The 12,214-nt window shown below is 62.0% G+C and overlaps 2 long non-coding RNA genes across 2 annotated transcripts; both read right to left on the bottom strand.

Annotated features, from left to right (window-relative positions):
- Positions 1-495: 495 nt before the first annotated feature.
- On the bottom strand, positions 496-1,804 carry LOC115271692. Its single transcript, XR_003900066.1, has 2 exons — positions 1,533-1,804; positions 496-1,221 (listed from the first exon to the last, which is right to left on the bottom strand). It is a non-coding gene; the product is annotated as an uncharacterized LOC115271692 (long non-coding RNA).
- Positions 1,805-6,717: 4,913 nt separating this feature from the next.
- Positions 6,718-7,166, bottom strand: LOC115271693. The gene is made up of 2 exons (XR_003900067.1): positions 6,988-7,166; positions 6,718-6,832 (listed from the first exon to the last, which is right to left on the bottom strand). It is a non-coding gene; the product is annotated as an uncharacterized LOC115271693 (long non-coding RNA).
- Between the last annotated feature and the right edge of the window lie 5,048 nt (positions 7,167-12,214).

Raw genomic sequence — 12,214 nt, 5'->3', positions numbered from 1 at the left:
CAGGGCCCACGTTCCCGGGCCAGCAGCAGCCCGTCTGAGGCTCCCAGAGGGGCCCCTGCCAGGGGGCGGGGGCGGGGGCAGAGGGCCTTCCTGGGACGGAGCCCCACTCTTGTCTCATGGGAATTCGGCCACCAAGCCTAAGACTTCGTCCCGTCCAAGCAGCCCCCCCTTCCGTCCTCTGGTGAGTGAGTGAATGAATGAGTGAGTGAATGAGTGAATGGGTGCCCTCCATCTCGAGGTGAATGAATGCGGAGGCGGCCTGGTGTCCCCAGAGGGCGTCCCCTCCTGCATGACAGCAGGGGCGGGGGGAGGGGTTCTGGTGGCCCCGCCCCCGCAGGGGTCAGCGGTCGGAGCCTGTGGGACGGCTCCCCCGCACCCCCAGACTTCCGTAGCCACAGCTGGGGCGGGAGGGCCCCTCCGTCCCCAGGCCCCTCCTTTGGGAGACAACCTCCGGGAACAGAGGGGACAGAGCGAGGGTTTGCAAAAATGAGCGAATTAGCTGGAAAAGGACTAATTTTTATTTTTGGGTTGTTCTCAAAGTATTTGAGCGTCGAGGCAGAGGGAGGAGGAATGTGAATTAGGCAAGCAGATGCTTACAGAAAAGCCCTCAAATAGCGACCAAGCGCTGCCAAGTTTTCGAGCAGAGATGGTCCGAGGCCCCGTTTCCCGCGAGGTGGCCCTCGGACCGCTGCGTCGAGCCGCGGCAACACCTCTCTGGCATCGGTGAGGCCGGCGCGGCGTGGGGGAGGGCGGGCCTGATGCACACGGAGGAGGAGGGCGGATTCCAGTCTAGAAATTCCAGGAAATGCCCAATCTCAGGGCGAATGCATGAGCCTTGGAACCGAGAGGGCGGGGCTGACGGCAGGAACCCAGAGGCCACCCGGAAGGTCCTGCTGGGCGGGGGTGGTGCCCCGTCTACACCGTCTGCATCTGGAGGGGACGAGACGCAAATCTCCAGCCGCCTTGGGGGTTCAGACCCAGCCTCCACCTCTCCCAGGAGCCTGAAGTGGGGTGGCAGGTGGCCCCCAGCCCGTGGGCTTCCCCTGCTCAGCACAGTTAGACCGGAGCAAACCTTCGGGAAGACCCCTTGCTGGCTGTCGGCAGCTGCCTCCATCAGTCTTCACGTCTTTGTCACGAAGCCTTAGGAACAGGGCCCTTGACTGTAACACCGGTGTCTGCAGTGGGGAGCAGTCAGCCGTGCATGGGTCAGTCAGTCACACCCTAGTATAAACGAGGTGACTCGTGACTAAATGGAAACCGGCTCCCGGGCAGGATGTTAGAAGCCATGGTAGAGCAAGGGCTGCAGGGCCCATGGGGAGGGTCCCTGACAAGCGCAGGGCTGCACGGCAGGCGGTGATGGTCACTCCCCTTCTTCAGCTGTCACCAAAGTCCCATGGGTCCCCTTTCAGGGCCGTGCGTGGAGACTTCGTCCTTGGGTGGAGGCTGGGAAGGGTGGTGGAGGGCCCCGGGGTCCAGTCGGGGGCGGGGGCGGATCCCAGCACCAGCTCGCCTCCCTGGTGGGACAGGCGCACCTGCCCGGGGAGGCTCCTGGCGTGGTGTGGGAGTCGGGAAGGGCGTCCCTCCGGCTAGGGCACCTATTTTGTCTTCAGTGGGACTGCTGAGAGGTTGTCAGGCCGCCGCAGGCTCTTCGGACAAGGGGCAAGAGGCCGTTGGCGTTTTGTGAGACCCGACGGCAGGAAGGTGGCGGGCCCGGGCTGCGTCACCCCCAGCCACTGGAGGAGGGGTCCCCAGCAGGAGGTTTCGAGTCCCCGAAGGCCAGAGGCAGTGAAGGGGGGCTGCCATGTCCTCGGGGCCCCAGAAAAGGCTCCGCCAACAGGGAATGCAGACAAACAGGACCAGGGCCTTCCCTCCGCTGAGGGGATCCCGGTGCCGGTGACCACGTCGAAAGTCAAACCGGAAGGACGGATCCCAGAGGCTGACCCCCGGGGAAGTGATTTCACAGAGTCGGGGTTGAGGAACCAGGTTCTGCACGAGTCCAGGGGAGGGGCGGGGCGGGCAGAGCTGGGCCGAGAGCAGCCGCGGTGGCCAGGGACTTCAGAGTGTCCCCAGCCTCATCGGTCGGTCCTCCCATGACTGGCCCGGCCACGGGCTTGGCTGGCACTCGGGAGGCAGGGGCTGTTTGCCTTGGCAGTGATGTCATGCAGGTTTGAAATGAAATGTTTATGTAACAACCCGCGACCTTGGACCATCACGCCCCCTCTCTGGGGCTATTTCTTCATCTCTGTCATGAATAGAGTTGCATCAGCAGCCGATTGAGGGCAAGGCCGCTGTTGACTCAGCAGTGAGGAAAGCAAAGTTATCTTTAAGGTGGCGAAACTGACTTTTCTGTCGTATAAGACAAATCCGAAGGTAGGCATTCCAGGATCCCAGAACCGCTGGGGGCTTTGCAAGGTCATCAGAGACCCAGGGTCCTTATCTCGGGGGGCTCTGCCATGCTCCGCAGAAGGCACCCACCTCATGGCCCAAGATGGCTGCCTGTGCTCAAGCCATCAACTCTGCATTCCAGTGCAGGAAAGAGAAAGGGCAGCGAAAGGCGCCCCCCCCCTTCTCTGGAAGTTGCCCACGCAGGTTCATCCATTCCCACGGGCCTGAGCTTAGCTCCACAGCCGCCGTGACCCACCCAGGAGGCTGCACACGCAGACTTTGTTCTGGGAGTTACACGCCAGCAAAGAGCTAGGTCTTTTAAGAAAAGGCAGGGGCGCCTGGGGGGCTCAGTAGGTCAAACATCTGACTTTGGCTCAGGTCATGATCTAGCGGTTCGTGAGTTCGAGTCCTGCGTCAGGCTGTGCTCACGGCGCAGAACCTGGAGTCGGCTTCCGATTCTGTGTCTCCCTCTCTCTCTCTGCCCCTCCTCCACTCCTACCCTGTCTCTCTCTCTCTCTCAAAAATAAATAAAACACTAAAAAAAAAAAGGAAGGCAAGTCACCCACACTGTGGGACGTTGGGTGCAGGTCTGGGAGGAGTCCCCCTCCCAGACCTGACAGGCTATCAACCGGCCGGGGACTTGGGTCTTTTTTCTTTCCTCTGAGCCTCAGTCTCTCGTCTGTAAAATGGATGACAGGCCCTGGTGGCGAGCCGGCCAGGCCGCGTGTGGAAGGCGGCGCCCAGGACTCCCCGCCCTGGAGTGCGCCGTCCCTTGGGTTCACGTCCGGCAGCCGCTGAGACGTGCCACGGATTCGGGGCCTCGCGGATGACCGCAGGACCTCGTTTCCTGCCACAGCCCTGCACACACCCCGCATGCCCCCCCTCCCCGGGCTCTGGAGACTGCGAGGTGCAGCAGGTGACCTGACACGTGTCATCCTCCCGGCGCCGAGAAGCTCTCCCGACCGGCTGGGTCTTGCCGCTTTCACGCCGCACGGCGAGAAGGGATTTCCGTGTAAACACGCTGTGTCAACACTCACCCCGGATTATCCCGCGGGCTCGGTCCGTAAATCTCCCCGCCGGCATTCCCGAGGGAGGGAAGCCCGTCGCAGAGGTAACAGCCAGCTGCCCTCAGGGCCTTTGCACCGCGGTGCCCTGCGCCCAGGACGGTCCGCCTCAGTGTGTGTGCAGCCGGCCCTGGTCCCCCGGGTCTTGGAGCAAGCATCCCTCCCGGACCTCCACCTGGGGCGGCTCGGCTCCTCCGTTTCCCCTCCGGCCCCCGCGCTCTCCCGCACGGCCCCATCGCCTCCCCTCTGTCCCCGGCGTCGGAGTATCGTTTCCAGAGCGGCACAGAATTTTGTGCGTCTGAGCCGACGCCAGGCAGTGGGAGGCGCCCAGTACCCACCCACGGCCCGAGGTCTACTGCTCTCCTAAGCGTCTTCTCTGGCCCCTGAAGACTCTGGTCAAGATGAAAACTACGTTTAATGCCTCCATCTCGCCGTCGCGGGACGCGCTGGGCTGCGGGAGACTCGGCGCGTGTCCGACGGGAGCGGAGCTGTCAGGACTCCCCCTTGTCCACACGGGGTTGAACGCAGCTCACCGAGGTCTCGAAACCACAAGACACAGTGATGTGGGGGGCCGCACGCACGTCGGGGCGCGGGGACAGTGGCTGCGGGTGACAGGCGGCCCCTGCTCTGATCACCTCGCGGGGCCCACCTGCTCTCAGGACACCGCGGGCCGTGGCCGCTTGACGGGTCTCCATCTTGCGGAAGGAACCGGAAAGAAGAGCACATTTCCCTCAACGCCTGCTCCGGGCCTCACCCCAAACTGTCCCTGAGACTCCCAGCGGCGACGCTAAGAGGGAAGCAAGAACCGTTGCATATTTCCTGTTGTCCACAAAACAGGACCACAGCAGGGGCTCCGAGGGAAGGGGCGGCCAGAGGGGCCCAGGCGGGAAGGGGCTGAGGTGCTGGGCCGTGCGTCCTCTGCAGACAAAGCGCGGACGGCTCCCCTGGGCCCGGACCAGCCGCACTGCCTGGGCGCCAGCGAGGATGGGGGGGCCACCGGCCCAGAGGGGTGACTTGCGCATAGGCAGGGTCACCGGGACCCGCTGGCGGGCGGGGACTGGCGGTGACACGTGTGTTTGTTCTCATCCGTTCTGGCTTCTGAAGCTGTGCACGTGCTCGGAGTCTGACCCTCGTGCGCTGTGTGGAGCTGGAGCCCCGTCCGTCCCCGGCTCCCTCGCGGCCAGGAGCCCAATCCGTCCCCAGCTCCCCATCCGTCCCCGGCTTCTCGCAGCCCTGGGAGCCCCGTCCATCCCCGGCTCCCTCGCAGCCCTGGGAGAAGGGGCTGGAGGACAGATGTCCTTTGTGGACGGTGTCCACTTGCCACCCTCTGGACTCCACACACTAGGTCATCAGAACAGAGGCCAGGAAGACAGAGACAGCGAGTCCATCCCTCCGGCCCATGTCCCAGAGGCTGCTGCCTGTCCCCAGCCCAGCCTCCCAGGGCCCTGGCCCCCTCCGCCTGCCCTCCCTGTTGCCAGCGTGGGTGCCTCATCTCCACCAGCTGACCCCCCGCCCTGACCCGAACCTCTGTAAACTGTCCTTTCATTAGACCTGGTAGGGGCTGAATCGTGCCCCAGATTCCTGTGTTGGGTCCTGACCCCCAGCATTTCGGAATGTGACTGTATCTAGAGATGGGACCTTACAGATTGAGACGACATGAGGTCACCAGGGAGGGCCCTGATCCCGTGTGACCGGTGTCCTTGTGAGAAGAGGGGAGCAGGACACAGACCGCACAGAGGGATGACCCCGGGAGGCCCAGGGGGAGGACGGCCGTCCACACACGAGGAGAGAGACCTCGGGAGGCCCGGCTGTTCCCCCGCCTCGACCTCGGGCTCCGGCTCCCGGGACGGGGACAGTCCACCTCTGCTGTGTGAGGTCCTAGCTGTGGTGTTTGTTACGCGGCGAGCTGACTCACACACACCCTTGTGGCCGAGCTGTCTGTTCGCTGCCAGCCCCGACTGGCCCGTACCGTAGTCGTTTCACAGCGAGAGCTTGAAGGAGGCTGGGCTGGGGGCTCCCTGCCCGGGTTCCCTTCATCCCTGTCCCCACCCCCAGAGAGGGGTGCTCTGGGCTGCCACTACCCCCGGACGGTGGATAGACAGGGAGGCTGCAGAGGCCACAGCGAGAAAGCCCGCCAGGCCCGCCTGCACTCCCCCTACTCTCCCCTGCTGCTCTGGGGCTGAGCAAGGCCATCGCCCAGAGCGGGGAGGCCGCCCCCACCTCACCCCAATGCTATGAAACCGTCGGGTTGAAGTTCCAAGAAGGGGGCCTGCCAGACCCACGCCGGCACTGGTGATGGTGCTCCCCGTGAGCCAAGCCCGCGGAAACAGTGACCGTGCGGCACACGCAGATTCATGGTCATGGGGGGGGGTTGTCCCGCTAAGGTCTCCCGCATGCAGCTCTGAGCGCCCACGTGTGCTGCCTGGGCCACCTGGAGGGTGCAGGACGCGACGGGGGGGGGGGCATACTGCGCAGCCTGTCCGGGGGCGCGGGACCCCAGCGGACCCTGAGGACTTTGGTCAGAGAACAGAAGGGTGGCCTGGGGACGTGCACTTACTTTTCAGGGACCTTGGAAGCAGGCCTCTTCCCGGGCTGTCCCCCGAGGCCGCGGTGGCCTTGTGCGTGGCCCCGCCCCGGGCTCTGCGGGCAGAATGTCCTGCGGCTCGGGGCCCTTTGGAGACACCCGGGGGGCGGCTTTCCTTCTCAGATTCCCTCCGAAAGTCTGGGAAAGCGTTATCTCCGGGGCCCGGGCTGGGGGTGGGGGTGTGTGCGAACAGTGTCCTCTCCGGGCTGCGGCTGCAGGAGGGACACTCAAGGAGCCAGCAGGCGTCCCCAAGGGCAGCCTGGCCCGGTGTTTCCTTTCTCTGGGAATCCCGATCGCAGCCCACCCTGAGGGCAAGGGTGAGGCGTGGGCACAAAACCGGCCTCCTGTGCACAAAAGGCCCGGTGACACGGCAGTTCCCCCGGGGGCGGGCGTTCCAAGCCCTCGAGGGGCCGTTTCGCCAGGCTGGCAGCCCGATCAGATGGCGACGGCGAGGGTTTTGTTGGCAAAGCACCGGAGAGAGGCCCCGTCGGCAGAGGCGGGCTCCCAGGGGCTGGCCGCCTTCTTGGCTGTTTTGTCTTAAAACTACACTCCAGGTAAAGTGATCCTTCTGTCCAGGGAGGCATTTTGCCGTGGGCTCCGGAGCGGGAGACGGATAATCCCCACTGAGGAAACACGGAGCCCCTTTGGCCTTTCGAGGGGGCGGGCGGTGAATCACAGGCTGTGTTGAATTATAGAAGGGACTTTATGTATAAATCTGCCATCTTCAAATAACTTAGCCCAAGCCCGTAATCTCACCTCTGGTTGATGGCCAAGGGCCTTGGCATTGGTGTTATTTACTCTGAAAAAAAAGAAAACAAAACCGGGCCGTGTATTTGTTCTCTGATGGGGCACCGAGCGTAAATATTTGCGCCATTAATTAGTGTCTGTTCAATTCTCAAAACTCAAGCAATCGGGGCGGCCTCCGGGTGAGCGGCAGCCAGACGTGAGTGGTACCTGGAAGGCGGCGAGTTGAGTGTCTGCCCCCAGCGCCTGCGCCTCCTTCATCTCGCAAACAGACAAACAAGGGGAAGGTAGAGGAGAGGCCAAGGGCCCAGCCGGAGTTGGGACACGGCAGATTAAAGGGACTGAATACGGTGGTTTTTCCTTCATGTCCACAGCCCTCTCATTATCCCCGTCATAATGTGTGGAGTCCAGAACGTTGGCACGGCGTGGTGGAAAGCGTTCTGGAGTTCACTAGAAAGTTCTAGAATCTTCTGGGCTGGATTGGACACCCACCAGCTCACCGTGTGGGCTCAGGCAAGCGGCGCCCCCAGCCTGGGTATCCGTTTCCTCAGCTGGCAGCGGGGATAACCCATCCCCCCCATGGTTGAGGTGACAGATGGAAAATAGAGCAGCCATGTAATTCCAGGGTGGCAATGTCCCCCGACGTCTCTGAGACCAGGACCGCCCTCCTGCAGCCAGCAGGGAAGACAGCAGGTGGGGGGGGGGGCACAGCGTCGGCCGCAAACCCTCCGCATGCGCAGAAGCGGCGTTGCTATTTTTGGCATCTCCCCCCAGCACCAGCGTTCTGCAAACCTACTTTCGGTGCAAAGGGGACCCGTGGAGGTGGCGCAGGGACTTGGCAGGGTGTGGTGAGGGCACAGCTCAGCCCTCTCCTCTCTCGGCCTCTTGGGGTACGTCAGAGAGGGAGTCCGGCTTGGCGCCCAGGGGTCTGCAGCCTCCACCACGGGTCACGCCTGGTCAGGTTCAGGGCCCCCACGGCCGAGTATCCAGATAGACCTGAAGATCGCGGCATTGTTACTCTTTATTAAACCGGCACCTCCTGCTCACGGCCAACGATTCGACCTTCCCATCTCCAACAGCGGCATCGGGTTCTGTAAAACGAAGTCTGATAAGCCTGAAGATGGGTGGAAATTCTGACGCGTGCTATAAATGGATGATCCTTGGGGACACTGAGCTGAGTGACATCAGTCACTCATAAAAGGACAAAAACTGGGGCACCTGGGTGGCTCAGTCAGTTAAGTGTCCGACTATGGCTCAGGTCATGATCTCACGGTTCGTGGGTTAGAGCCCTGGGTCAGGCTCTGTGCTGACAGCTCGGAGCCTGGAGCTGCTTCAGATTCTGGGTCTCCCTCTCTCTCTGCCCCTCCCCTGCTCGCACTCTGTCTCTCTCCCTCTCTCAAAAATAAACATTAAAAAAAAATTTTAAATAAAAGGAAGAAAACTGCATGATTCCACTTACAGCGGCCCCTAGGGTGGTCCCAAAGATGGAGAGTAGATGGTGGGTGTCAGGCAAGGGGCAGTGGGGGGTGGGTCGGGGTCTGACAGGGACAGAGGGTCACCTTGGGACGATGGAAAGTTCTGGAAATGGATGACGGTGATGGCCGCACAGCAGCGTGCTTAAAGCCACTGAAGTGTGCACGCCAACGTGGTTCGTGATCAATTCAATGTCATACATAATTTCCCATAATTAAAAAATAAAACAGTCAAAAATTGCTGAGAAGTGAGCTGGGTAGAGAAAAACAGGAAGGAAATCTCGGCCCAGGAGGATCCCGGCTTGGGCTCGAATCGGGACGCGGGGCGTGGCTGGCGGAGGCCCGGGAACTGTGGGGTCTCCCCCCCCCCCCCCCGCAGAGCGTGCGGCTCAGCACAGACCCCCGGGAGGCTGCCTGGACTCCGTCCCGGCTCCGCACTTCCTCCTGCGTGACTTCGGCACCTGACTTCCCCTCTCTGAGCCTCAGTTTCCTCATCTGCAGAGTGGGAATGACAACAGCCCAGACTGCAGGGGGCTGAGGTTCATAAAGCGCTTGGAACGGGGCCCGGCCCACTGAGTGCCCTCTCAGTGCTTGTTAAATAAGCGGACGCCCGAGGGGAGCGCGGGCGGGCGGCCACGGAAGACCACGTACTGTGTGACCGCTTCGACACGAAATGTCCAGAACGGGGAAGTCTGCAGAGAGCAGAGTGGCAGGGGCGGGGGCGGGGAGGAAACGGGCAGAGGGCCCTCCAGAGCGATGGAAACGATCTGGAACCCAACGGTGGCGACGGTCACGCAGCATCCAGAAGGTACTAAATTGTTCACTTGGAAACGGTTAAGTTCGTGACCTGGCCCCACCCTCTGCCTCGTCGCTCTCCGGTCCCCCAGCCCCCGTCACGTGGGCCCGTTCCCACCCACTCCGGGCCTCTGCCCTCTGATGGCCCCCGGTCAGCGGGCACTGCCAGCCCCAGGCGCTGTTGGGAGCAGAAGCCCCTGCATTTCAACGTCCCACCACTTGGCCCTGCCTCCCCCGCCAGGATGATACAAACAGCAACACCCCTCTAAGCCAGCCCTCGCGACTCCCAGGTTCCGGGCTGGAAGTTGGGCTCTCAGCTTCACAAACCCCCGGGAGGAGCCTGTGCAAAGGCCCTTCACACAGATGGAGGCCAAGGTTGCAAGAGGCACCGTCTGGGGCTGGGTCCCAGCCCCTTGTGCTCCGCCGCGCCGCCCCCCGGGGGGCTGGGGCCTCCTCTCACCCCTCTTGCACCCCGCCACCTGCCCACCCTGAATCGGGGCCCCACCTACAGCAGGTGCCCCAAGAACCAGGTTGAATTGAAAACAGATTCCTGTAATTACAAGAAGTCAGTCAGGCCCTGTTTGAGGTCAGCAGGTGCACGACGGTGGGGACAGAGCATCTGTGATGTTTGGGGATCTCCTGGGTCACCGCAGGTCATTCGCTGAGCACCGCCGAGGGGGTGACTTTAGGCGCCGTGACAGTGCAGGTCAAGCGAGCTCTGGGCTCGGAGCATTTGGGAGCAGGGAGACCTGAGTGCTGCAGCCGTGAGTCCTGTGCTGGGTGGGGGTCTCTAGGAGGCCCCCAGGGCCTCCAGGAGGTCCCCCTCCAGTGTGGTAAGGCCCCAGGGCTGGGAGAATGCGCCTGTCTCAGGGGGCCGGGCCTCACCCTGCAAAGCTTATTTTAAACTTGAGCGCTGGCCCGAGCCTCACCCGGGGGCTGCCTTCCCTCCTTCCCTCGCAGCCTCGCCGAAAAGGGAAAGCTCTTCCCATAATTACAAGGATGTGCGGCCTGCCTGCCCCCGGGTCCTGTAATGATGGCTCTGACATAGGCCAGCCGGCCGCGTGCCCGGCTCTGCTGGTGACGTGAACGTCTTCCTGCCTGCGGCGGGGGCACGGGGCTCCCACAGGACGGGCTGGGGGGCCCCCGATGCCCCCTCATCCTCCCGGCCGGTCCCAGCTCGCCACATTCTTCTCCAGCGTTCACCGAAATAGCAGCCGGGGCCAATCTTGGTAAAATTGAGCTGGTTCAGGTGTTTACTAAAATAATCTTTGTGAACTGGATTGGATTAAATATCTTTTTAAACAGCCTGGCTCTTCCACCGGCTTTTCTGCATCTGCTGGACCGGCTGAAGGGCTTTGTCGGAACACAACTTAACTAGAGCCAAGGAAAGGAGAAGAAAAATGGCTTCAATTGGAATGAATCAACATCTATTAATGGCTGCTTAACATATTTCTGCTAATAATAATGCATTAAATAATGTGCATTTTAAAGCCGGCTAAGTACACAATAGCCCATCCCTGCCCCCCAAAGGTAAACAAGGATGGTTAAAAATAGCCCTCGTACCTATTTACATTCTTCCCCCCTGAGCCTTTTTGGTTTATAGTTCATGGTTCCAGGACTTAGAACTCTCAGAATTTCTCTGTGTGTTTATACAACCGAGCTATGGCTGTGTTATCACATCGGCTATCAGACTCTTCCAAGAAAAATGAGTTTTTATCTCCACGCCTGCACAACAGTGGTTTGGGTCGGACGGAAGAGCTCAGCGCGACTCACGGCCCGGCCCCTTGATTTCCAGCCAGCTCCCTCTGCCCTCCGGGGACAGCTTCTTGGGGACGCGGCACACATCTGGGGGCTTTTTGCAGACTCTTTACCGGGTGAGACTTCGTTCACAGCCAATAAGAAATCCCACCGGGTGCCTAGTCTCCCAAATCCTTAGACCCGACTAAAAACAAGATAAATCCTAAAGGGGAAGGCAGGTGACCTTTCTCCCTGATGGGCCGGGAGGAGGCAGGCTGGACTCTCCTCTCTGAATATAGCCCTTGGGAAGGGGGGCGGGGAAGAACACTGTGTGGAGACGTTTCTCTGTGGCTTTACTGCTGCTACTCAGTGGCCATTTCCGCCCGCAGCAGTGCACATGGGTCCAGAGCCAGCAGGCTGGGGGTGGAGGGCACCGGCCATCCGCAGGACGCGTACATTCCTCTCACGGGCACAAGGTCTGGCTTCGGGGACCGGTTGGATCTGTCTTCACGTGGGGCCACCCAAAGCCGATAGTGGCTCGTGGCGGTAACCACCAGGCGGTCCTGGGGTCCCTGGCGTGGGCTGGCTCCTGGCACCAGCCTGCCTCCTCCTCGGGGTGCAGAAAACCTGGGATGGCTTTTCCAGAGGATAGGCAGGCTGCCCCTGCCCATCACCACCCGTGCCGTGGTCGGTCGGGGAGCAGCTTAATGTTCTGTTTGGGGCGGTTCTGCCTCAGAATTTATTGTATTTATCTGGAGGTGTCAGGGACGTGGGGCTCGGGGCCCAGGAGGCGCCTTGCCCGCGACTCTCCAAGCCCTCCCTGGTGCCTCTATCTGTGCCGTAGGAGGATGCTGACTCGGTCAGACCTTGCTTCCTAAACAGGAGTGGGGGTGCAGAGGGGCACCTCCCCCACCCCACCACAGCACCCCAGGATGTGGGTCAGAGGCCCCCCTCCCCAGTGGGCCTGGCCTCATTCTCTTTGCCTTGCTATGCTAGAGCCCTTAGACAACTGTCCTTCCTACTGGGGACAGTTTGCACTTTACCCAGATGCCTGAGTTCTTCCTATGCTGGGGTTCAAGTTCAGGCCAAGCACTTGCCCTGCAACCTCCCATCTCCTTCCCATCCGTGGGCTTCCCACCTCCCCCTAGGAGGAACTGCTCGAGTCCTGCCGCCTGGGGGAGGGGGCCAGCGCTCTCCACCGACCCAGGGACAAGACCAAGCGCGCCATCTGCCCCTTCTGGGCCCTCTCTCCGGGATGGGTCGCTGCCCCTCCCCCCGCCAGCACCCCTTCCCTGGGGGCCCCGCTGGGGGTGGCGCGCAGGCCCCTGAAGGCGCACCGGCCGCCCCGACTGCTAAGACGGCGCGGGTGGGGACACCCCCGGGGAGCGGGAGCCGGGGGCGGCTGGGCGCCACTGCTCGGCTCGGAGTCCCGC

This window comes from Suricata suricatta, chromosome 11 (assembly GCF_006229205.1).
Source record: "Suricata suricatta isolate VVHF042 chromosome 11, meerkat_22Aug2017_6uvM2_HiC, whole genome shotgun sequence".
Taxonomy (NCBI): domain Eukaryota; kingdom Metazoa; phylum Chordata; class Mammalia; order Carnivora; family Herpestidae; genus Suricata; species Suricata suricatta.
This window is presented reverse-complemented; position numbering and strand designations above follow the sequence as displayed.